General features: G+C 37.3%; 1 pseudogene; it reads left to right on the top strand.

Annotated features, from left to right (window-relative positions):
• The first annotated feature begins 2,376 nt into the window (after positions 1-2,376).
• On the top strand, positions 2,377-2,994 carry LOC101691848 (annotated as a pseudogene).
• Positions 2,995-10,113: the final 7,119 nt, after the last annotated feature.

The following is a 10,113-nucleotide window of genomic DNA, read 5'->3' as shown; positions in this document are numbered from 1 at the left end:
TTCTATACGAGTGCAAATCAAAAGAGAATATGGGTAACTATATCTATATAGACAGAAAGACTTTAATACAAAAATTGTAACATGAGATAAAGACTATATATATGTCTCATATATATGAGATAAAGAAGACATATATTTAAACTACATAATCACATATAAAATAACAAAAAGATGAAAGGATCAATTCATCAAGAGGGTATAATAACCTTAAATATATATGCACCCAACATTAGAGGTCCTAAATATACCAAGCAAATACTTACAGATTGGAAGGGAGAAAAGACAACTATTATCATAATAGTACAGTACTTCAGTACCCTGCTTTCAATAGTGGATAGATCATACAGACAGAAAATCAATAAGGTAACATTGGGCTTGAACTATACTTTAGACCAAATTATCCTAACAGAATGTATGAAACATTCTATGTGATAGCAGCAGAATATACATTCTTCTCAAGAGCACATGAAACTTTCTCCAGGATAGATTATATGCTATCTCGCAAAGCAAGCATCAGTCACAATATTTATTTATTATTTATATATGAATTTATTTACATATTATTTTTTTATTTATTATTTTATTTGTTTGACTGAGAGATAGACAGAGCCAGAGAGCACAAGAGGAGGAAAAGGCAGAGGGAGAGGGAGAAGCAGGGTCTGCACTGAAAAGGGAGCCCGATATGGGGCTCAATCCCAGCACCCTGGGATCATGACCTGAGCGGAAGGCAGATACTTAAACATGTGAGTCACCTGGGTGCCTCTCATTCACACTATTTATATCATGGAGGTAACCCAAATGTCTATCAATGAATGAATGAATAAGCAATGGAATATTATTAATCTTTATTATATAACGGTATGAAAGTACTTAATACCACTGAATTATACACTTAAAATGATTAAGATAGTAAATTTTATACATACTGTACTATGATAAAAATATTAGAAAAATTAAGTGTATGCCTCTTTGGTTCCTTCCAAAATCTTCTTTCCCCTCCTTCCTTCCTTCCTTCCTTTTTTGTTTTGTTTTGTTTTCCTCCTTCGATTCCTGATGCCTGGTAACAACTGAACTGATTTCTGCCCTTATACTTTTCCTTTTTCTAGAAAACGATATAGAGATAGAATCACATGGTAGGCAGTGGGCTTCTGTGCCTGGCTTCTTTCACTTAACATTACACTGTAGGGCCTCAGTTTGTTACTGCATGCATTAATGTTGTTTCTTTTCATTATTGTGTGGTGTGTTGTATGGATGTACCGCAATCTATATACTATTTCCCAGTGGACAGACATTTGGTTGGTACCCAGTTTGGGGTTTTAGGAATATATCTGATGTTAACATTTACATACAGATCTCTGCGTGTGAGCTACTTATAATTTTTCATTTTTTTAAACTTATTTTTTCTAACTTCTTACCATTCCAAATAGGAGAACATTAGCAGAGTCCTGTAAGTCACTGAAAGGTGGAGATGTCAGGAATTGATGAGGACCAGTTCAAGTGGTTTTAACTGGATACGTCATTCTAAAATCTTCCCTTTATCCCCATTCTGCTTTGGTATTCCATTCAGTTTCAAATGTGGTTTTACTGATCTGACTCACATCTTAATTCCAGCCACTTGTTAGAAATTACATTGGTTGCAAAATGGCAGGAAGAAAAGATCAAATCTCTTTTGGATTTAAATTTGGAATGAAATGGGACTTTTGTTTAAATTCAATAGAAGCAGTTAACAAAGGAATAGAGACCTTAAAGATGTTTCATTAAAATTACCCATAATGCTACTCTGAGTGATTCATGGTTTTGAGCATTTAAATGAGTCATATTCACCCAAAAGCCTAAACTAATTTCTATTCTAAATGAGGTTCTTAGGGAAATTCTATTAACCATTTAAGCACCATGCAAATTCTCCCCAGCTCAGGTTCTACCTCCTTCATGAAGGAGGCTCTTTCCTCAATCAATTTTCCCTTCTCTGAATCTCTAAATTCTTTTTGACAATACACTATTCATTTGCTCTCTTATATAAGGTATGCACCCTTATTTAATTCAGTGTGCATCGGGATGCCTGGGTGGCTTAGTTGGTTAAGTGGCTACCTTTGGCTCAGATCATCATCCCAGAGTCCTGGGATTAAGTCCTGCATCAGGCTCCTTGCTCAGTGGGGAGCACTCTCCCCACTCTCTTTTCTCTCTGCCTGCCACTCCCCCTACTTCTGCTCTCTCTTCCTCTCCTTTTAAAAAAATTCAGTGTGTGTGTGTGTGTGTGTGTGTTTATGTATGATTTATGTTAGAAGATTTAATCTCAGAGGAGCCATAAAAGGATTTGGGGAGAAGAGCTCTTTTCTTTCCATCTGGCATCAGTCATCAGCTCCAAGGTAAGCCAAGATGGGTGCTTACAAGTACATCCAGGAGCTATGGAGGAAAAAGAAGTATTACATAATGTCTTTTGCTTTCAGGTTGTACCACTGTTGGTCCTGCTAGCTCTCTGAGCTCCACAGGGCCTCCTCACCCCACTCAATCCACCAAACTGCCCAATAAAGTGCGTAAACTATGGCATAAGGCCAACCAAGGTTATGCCATATATCGGATTCGTGTGTGACACGGTGGCAACAAACACCCAGATCCTAAGGGTGCTACCTATGCCAAGCTTGGTGTTAACCAGCTAAAGTTTGCCCAAAGCCTTCAGTCTGTTGCAGATGAGAGAGCTGGACACCACCCTGGGGCTCTGAGAGTCTTGAACACTTACTGGGCTGGCAAAGATTCCACATCCAAATTCTTCCAGGTTATCCTCCTTGATCCATTCTATAAAGCTATCAGAAGAAATTCTGACACCCAGTGGATCACCTAACCAGTCCATAAGCACAGGGAGATCTGAGGGTTGGCATCAGCAGGCTCAAGAGCCCTAGCCATGGAAAGGGTCACAAGTTCTACCACACTATTGGCTGTTCTTGCCTCCCAATATGGAGAAGACACAATCCTCTCCAAGTCCACCATTACTGCTGAAATAAGTAATGTTTGTAAAATTCTTACCTAATAAACAAGTTAGGACATTCAAAGAAGAAAAAAAAAATTAATCTCCAAAAGGTCAGGGATCACAGAGAGCATTAGAGCAAAAAGAATCTTATAGAGATTATTTTATTCTTCCTGATTAAACAATTATGAAGCTGTTTCCATGTGTTGAGTGCCTTCTATGTGCCATGAATTATACTGGCCAATTTATTTATATTTCATCATTTAATTTAATCTATCCTTATAGCAACTTCATATGAAGGTGGCATAAGCAGCAATAAAAAGATGAAATTTCTAATCAGACAGAATTAGATTCTAATTTCACCTCTGTTCCCTACTACCTGTGTGATATTAAGTGTCTTAACCTCTTAAATCTTTTGTGTTTGTTAACAAGAGTATAATACCTCCATCATAACCTAAAAGGACAAATAAATATAATGTACATGAGATGTCTAATACCTAGTAAACTCTCAAAAGTAAGAATTATATTGCTTACTTTGTCTAGATGATGAAATTGCAGTTCAGAGTGGTGAATTCATTTAAGATCACATATAAGTGGCCGAGCCAAATTATGAGCAAAGACAGCCACTCCATACCTTATCTTATGAATACCCATTTCTTTTTTCTTTTTAATTTTTAAATATTTTATTTATTCATTTGACAGAGAAAGATAAAGAGAACAAGTAAGGTGGGGGCAGAAGCAGAAGCAGGCTTCCCTCTGAGCAAGGAGCCTAATGCAGGGTTCGATCCCAGGACCCTGGGATCATGACCTGAGCTGAAAGCAGACACTTAACCAACTGAGCCACCCACGTGCCCTTAAATGCTTATTTCTTACACTTCTTTACTCATCTCTGTAGCACTTGTTATACCTAAGTACTTAAATAAGCTGTACTTGTGGTAGATTAGTTGAAGGTAGAGAGATATTAATGTCAGTAATTAGAAAAGAGTCTTTCTGTGCACCTTACTATACAAATGAAATTGGTTAAGCTTTCAATTCCATCCCCTAAGGAAGTTCAGATGGCACTGAGATTTCCAAGAAGTCCTAGAAGATCCACATTCTCTTGGACTCCATGCTCCTGGGTCTCCCTTCTGTGTTATCTTGATCTCATACCTGAAATAGTCTTATCTGACTAAAGGCAAAATCTTCTGAGAGGTTGTCATACCTCCCATCACCCAAGGAGAACTTCACTCCCAGTAAGGAGATGACCAGTCACACTGGGATAGAGAGACCACATGAACAAATATTATCTCAAACTGTCATATCTTCCATTTATTCTCTTAAAAGCCCATTTATCTTTCCTAAAGCCCATTTGTTTTCCCCCAGAAGCCCTTTCTCCCTGATCCCTTTCCACTATGAAGTTGCCATACAAACCCCCATCTCTAGCTGTTTTGGTGAACCTCTTCATCTGAATGCTCCCCCACACAAAATAACTTTTCTCCTGTTAATTTGTCTACTTTCAGTTAATTTGTAATTGCCCTTCATCCTTATCACTGGAATTAAGTTGGCAGATGGAAAATTTTTCCTCCCAATTAAAGTTGCATGTATCTCATAGATGTATACGGAGTAGACTTTCTTAAGATCTGAGAAATAAGAAGGAACAGTTGAGTTTCCGATTATTGTCTTTGTTATGAGGCCATGCGTCCTTCCCTGACACCTAAATGCAGACTTTTCTAGGCAAAGTCATCAAGGAGTCCAGCAGACAAGGTTCTACCTTTTAATAAACACCTTCCTTCAAAAAGTAGCTGTGCCTGTAACTAATGCTTTCTATTAAATGTATGTACAGTTGTCTGTGTACTCGTGGGCATATGCTGCATCTTGTTCCACTGGGGTCTTACTGTTCTCTGCTCCTCATGTCATACAAAGTAATCTCATTGAAGGACTAAAAGGGCTGCATGGTTTTCATATGGTTTGATTGCTTTGGGGATGGATTGGATGCTACAGGAATATTTCATATTTAAGAATTGGTGAAGAATTTTCTGAATATCTTTCTCCCAAGAACTTTTTATCTTTCTCACCAGAATCAAGTGAGATCAAGTGACTGGTCAATTTTATTTGTTCCTGTATTCCTCCTAGTATATAAAACTCAGCTTCTAGCACATAATAGGTATTTAACAACTATCTGTTGAATGAGTGATTGAATGGCCTCTCATCACCATTCCTACTGCCATGGTCTCTCTCTCACAGTCCTTTATCTGGGCTGTTGCATCAACTTCTCATCTCCTTAGGTACAGGCTTCACACTTTTCATCTATTGTCAACATCAGTATTTCCTTCCATATACAGCAAACCTATTTATTCTACTCCCCTCTTGAAAGACTTCTATTCACTTCCTATTGTCTGGGGAGAAAAAAAGGTAGAAACTCTAGGTAGTCCACAAGGACTTCCATGATCTATACCCAGCCTGCCTCTTGAGGTTCTGATTGAGTCACTATTCCCCCAACATGATGCCCAGGGACCCCATGGTTGAGTGAGTCAGCATCTCACCATCTGATAAATAAATAGGCTATAAGTCAAAGCGGTTAATATGCCTCAAGCCACAGAGATTCCATTCTTTACACACTTTATCATTTGTCCTTAATGCTCCCTTTTGTTCTTACATTTAAACCTCTCCTCTCTACAAAACCCCAACCCTACCTTTGAACCTCAGCTTCTTTCAGAAAATTCCACTTCTCCCAACAATCTCCACCCAGTTTTAGGTCCTAACCTCCTGGAATTTTAACTTCTTCTACCTAAACATCTAGAATGTCTGGAAAGAGCAGCTCTGGCCAGGACTGAATTCCATGCCAGGCAGAAAATGACCCAGCCTAAGAAGCTCTTGATTTGAATCTCCCTGATGGCTAATGATGATGAACATTTTCATGTGTTTGTTAGCCATTTGTATGTCTTCTTTGGAGAAGTGTCTGTTCATGTCTTCTGCCCATTTTTTGATGTGATTATCTGTTTTTTGAGAGTTGAGTTTGAGGAGTTCTTTGTAGATCTTGGGTATCATGCTGAGTGAAATAAGTCAAGCAGAGAGAGTCAATTACCATATGGTTTCAATTATTTGTGGAGCATAAGGACTACCATGGAGGATATTGGGAAAAGGAGAGGAGAAGGGAGTTGGGGGAAATCAGAGAGGGAGATGAACTGTGAGAGACTGGAGTCTGTGAAACAAACTGAGGGTTTTGGAGGGGAGGGGGTGGGGGTGTGGGGTGTGGGTGAGCCTGGTGGTGGGTATTAAGGAGGGCACGTATTGCATAGAGCACTGGGTGTAGTGCATAAACAATGAATCTTGGAACACTGAAAAAAATAAAATAAAGTTAAAAAAATTTTTTTTTAAAAAAGAAGCTCTTGACTTGTAGCTTCTCATGGTGTAAAGCCAGTCGGCTTTCTCACTGAATTAATTTTATTGAATCAAGCCCAGCCCAATTATTAAGTTACAATGAGCAATACAAGTAACTTGGCTCTTAATGGTACACTTTTAGCCTGAAAGAGTTAATAGGGCTTGCAGATTAACCATAAGGGAGCTTCTGATCCTGTTCATTAAGACACTAGGGATTCCAGCAAGTGTTTGGAGCTACAAATAAATTAGTTTCCTGCTAAGTAAGCCATCTGGGATTGTCCCCAGGAAGCTTCTAAAAGTCAGAAAATTCTCATGATGAAACAACCTCTGCATTTCTAATACCAGCTGCCAAGATCTCACCAGGTGATCTCCAAGGGTAGCCCCAAATAATGCACACCACAATTTGACAAACATCTGTGTCAGGAGAACAATCAACTTTCTCTAAAACAACCATTTTCTTTTTCCCTTGATGTTTCCCTAAAATTGATTGGTTAACTGTGGCCTCTTATATATCTGTACATCTTATATATACCTAAAATATCAGGAAAATATATTACTTGACCCGAATACCTGATTATTCTTTTTCTTTTTCTTTTTTTAAAGATTTTTAAAATTTATTTGAAAGAGAGAGAGAGAGAACACAAGTAGGCAGAAAGGCAGGCAGAGGGAGAGGCAGAAGCAAGCTCCCCAACGAACAGGGGGCCTGATATGGGGCTCAATCCCAGGACGATGAAACCATGATCTGAACTCAAGGCAGATGCTTAACCAACTAAGCTACACAGGTGCCCCTACCTGATGATTCTCAATTGTTTAATTCCACTTGCCACCATTTGTTTCCAGAAGAATAGCATATGTTTCTTTTAGTATAGCAAAATGAAAACAAAGTCCCTAAAATTCTAGGTATTTGGTAGAAGAGCAATCTTATCTTTTCTGTATTCTTTAACACAGATTTTTAGCTTCAGTTCGATCATCTGCATTAGAATAAACATTTGGATTTTTCTGGATTTCCACTCATAGACTAAATTCCTATAACTAAAGGACTACCGAGACTATCAAGAATCATTGGAACCATCCAGATTATTGCAGAAAAAAAAATGTTTATGTCTAAATGACATAAAATAATTATTTTATTCTTGAATTTCTCTGTAGTGATAAAAATACAATAATATCCTATTCATGTAATATTTCCTGAGGAAATAATAAATCATTATTTCAGACTTTAGGAAAAAACTTACTTTACCTATGTTGTGGGAAAACATCACCTGTAGTTGGTTCTTTGGGTGGCAAAGCATATGTGCAGTAATTCCAAGTCATTTTAACTTCTGCAGATGTCACTGAGGAGAGATGTTCATACTGCTCACTGAGAATCTCATTGGTGTTTTGTGTGAAAATTTCTTATGCCATCATACATCTTAGCAGACCACAGTTCATAGACTATGTCAGAGACATCTTATCAAAGAAATAGAATTTTAACTTCTTAAAATTGTGAAGAGCTTCATTTTCTAAGACTTTTTCCAGGAATGTAAAATATCTGGTCGGTAAACTTTAAAATCCTGTCAAATCATATATCTGGTATCATAAAAATCTTTTCTTTGCTACATTCAAGCAGTAACATTTATGACTTCTCAAATAAATAATGTGGTAGAAAATGGTTTCATGGGAGTTTCCAAATGACTGACAAGTTTTAAGGTTGCAGGCTAGATGATATCTCTTGCTATTGAGGTATTTTTTCCACAAAGAGGAGAAAATTCCATGAGAGAATTCTAATAAGAAATTGAGTCTCAGCCCTTGAACTTCTTAAGGAGTGAGTCTAATGATTGGAGGAGATATGTGGATATCAGTCTGTCAGTACACAAGTGATTTGATTGTATATATCCTTGAGTACATTTTTCCTCCCATATTTGTGTGTGTGTGTGTGTGTGTGTGAGTGTGCATGTGCTTGGGGATGATGTACTTAAATTGGATGAAAGTGTATAGCAAAGGAGTATAGTTTTATTACCTCATCTTTAAATTTGATCTTATCTTCTCTGCATTATCTGCACACACTGATTTTCAGTATGTAGCTAATATAATATCTTAAAAGGATGGTATTGTAAGAGTTGTACTAGCTTTTCCAAAGTGATTTCAGCATTTTAAACCAGCCTTTTTCTACTGAGATTCTGTGATAGAATGAAATCCTACAAAACATTTAAATGACTATATTCTTCACTCCAAGGATGGTACTTAACTAGTGCCATTTTATTTTTTTTTAAGATTTATTTATTTATTTGAGAGAGAGAGAGAGAGAGAGCATGAGCAGGGGAAGGAACAGTGGAGGAAAGAGAGACCCCTCACACAGACCTCCCACTGAGCGTGGAGCACAACATGAGGCTCAATCCCAGGATCCTAAGATCAAAACCTGAGCCAAAATCAAAGGTTGGCCACTTAACCAACTGAGCCATCCAGGCACCCCTATCTAGTACCATTTCAGATGCATAGAAAGAAGTCAATCCATTACATACCAATGAATACCTCAGGGTATATATGTGCAAATGTGTATTTATATGTGCATTTTATATATTTATAAATGTGTAATATATATAATTAAATAAAGTTCTATAATCCATTAGAAGTATAAATTATAATTTTGTTATATATAAATAAAATCCTACATACAAAATTCAGAGAATGGGTATGATAGTAGAAAAGTTAGACTCAGGCTGTCTAATACATTGCAATAAAAACGGGATATTTAAAAAAATGTTTACATCTGTTTTGTTTGCATAATTTTTACTTCTACAACACATTGTAATCTTAGCCTATTTCACAGAGCCAGAAACTGAGTCTCAGCGGGTATCGTACTGGTCTCTAAAGAAAGCTCTTCAGTAAACTATATATCCTGGTATTCTGGACTGAGATTCTTTTCAACTAATATACTGTGGCAGAAATAAGGCTGTGTGTCTTGTGAGGTTAAGTAGGAAGAAGTCTTACAGCTTTATCCTTAATCTCTTGGAAATTAAGGAACTACTTGGAACCCCAGCATTGGTATGAAGATTATTTTAATTTTAAGCCTAAGACATTTGAGATTCAATAGATGCAAAAAGAAGTCTTCTCTGAGTGTTCATTATCTAACTAAAAACAACTTCTGGGAAATGAGGCTGCCATAAATTCCCTCTTTACAGTGAATCTATTGCCAAGAGGAAGAACTAGCATAAACCTACCATTGATTCCTTTTTGAGGAGTTTTATGACCCTGAAGAAGACCAAAAGACCACTCATACCTGTATAGACAAACATTATCACAAGCTTTCTTATCTCACATTTATTCTTCTAAAATCTCATTTGTTTTTCCTAAGGAAAGTTTCTTTTCTTTTTTTTTTAGCAATTTTTAAAAAAAGATTTTATTTATTTATATGTGTGAGAGAGAGAGAGAGAGTAAGAGCATGAGCTGGGGGAAGGAATAGAAGGGGAGGGAGAAGCAGACTCCCTGCTGAGCAGGAGCCCAACATGGGGCTTGATCTCAGGACCCTGGGATCATGACCTGAGCCAAAGGCAGACACTTAGCTGACTGAGCCACCAGGTGCCCCAAAAACTTATTCGTTCTTTATGAGCATCTTCCTGTCCCTTTTCTTTTCTAAGTTGTATATATAAGCCTCCAACTTTACTCATTGAATCAACCAGCTACTTCTCTTTTTGGCTGCTGTATATGTAAACCTTTTTGTCCCATTAATCTGCTTTTTTTCTTTTCTTTCAGTTTAATTTACAGGGTTCTGGACAATGAACCTAGGAGGAGAGAGGAAAATTATTTTCTTC

This window comes from Mustela putorius, unplaced genomic scaffold, assembly GCF_011764305.1.
Source record: "Mustela putorius furo isolate JIRA1106 unplaced genomic scaffold, ASM1176430v1.1 tig00003942_pilon_pilon_pilon, whole genome shotgun sequence".
NCBI classification, from domain to species: Eukaryota; Metazoa; Chordata; class Mammalia; order Carnivora; family Mustelidae; genus Mustela; species Mustela putorius.
Note: the sequence above shows the minus strand (reverse complement) of the source record. Positions and strands in the feature narration are given on the sequence as shown.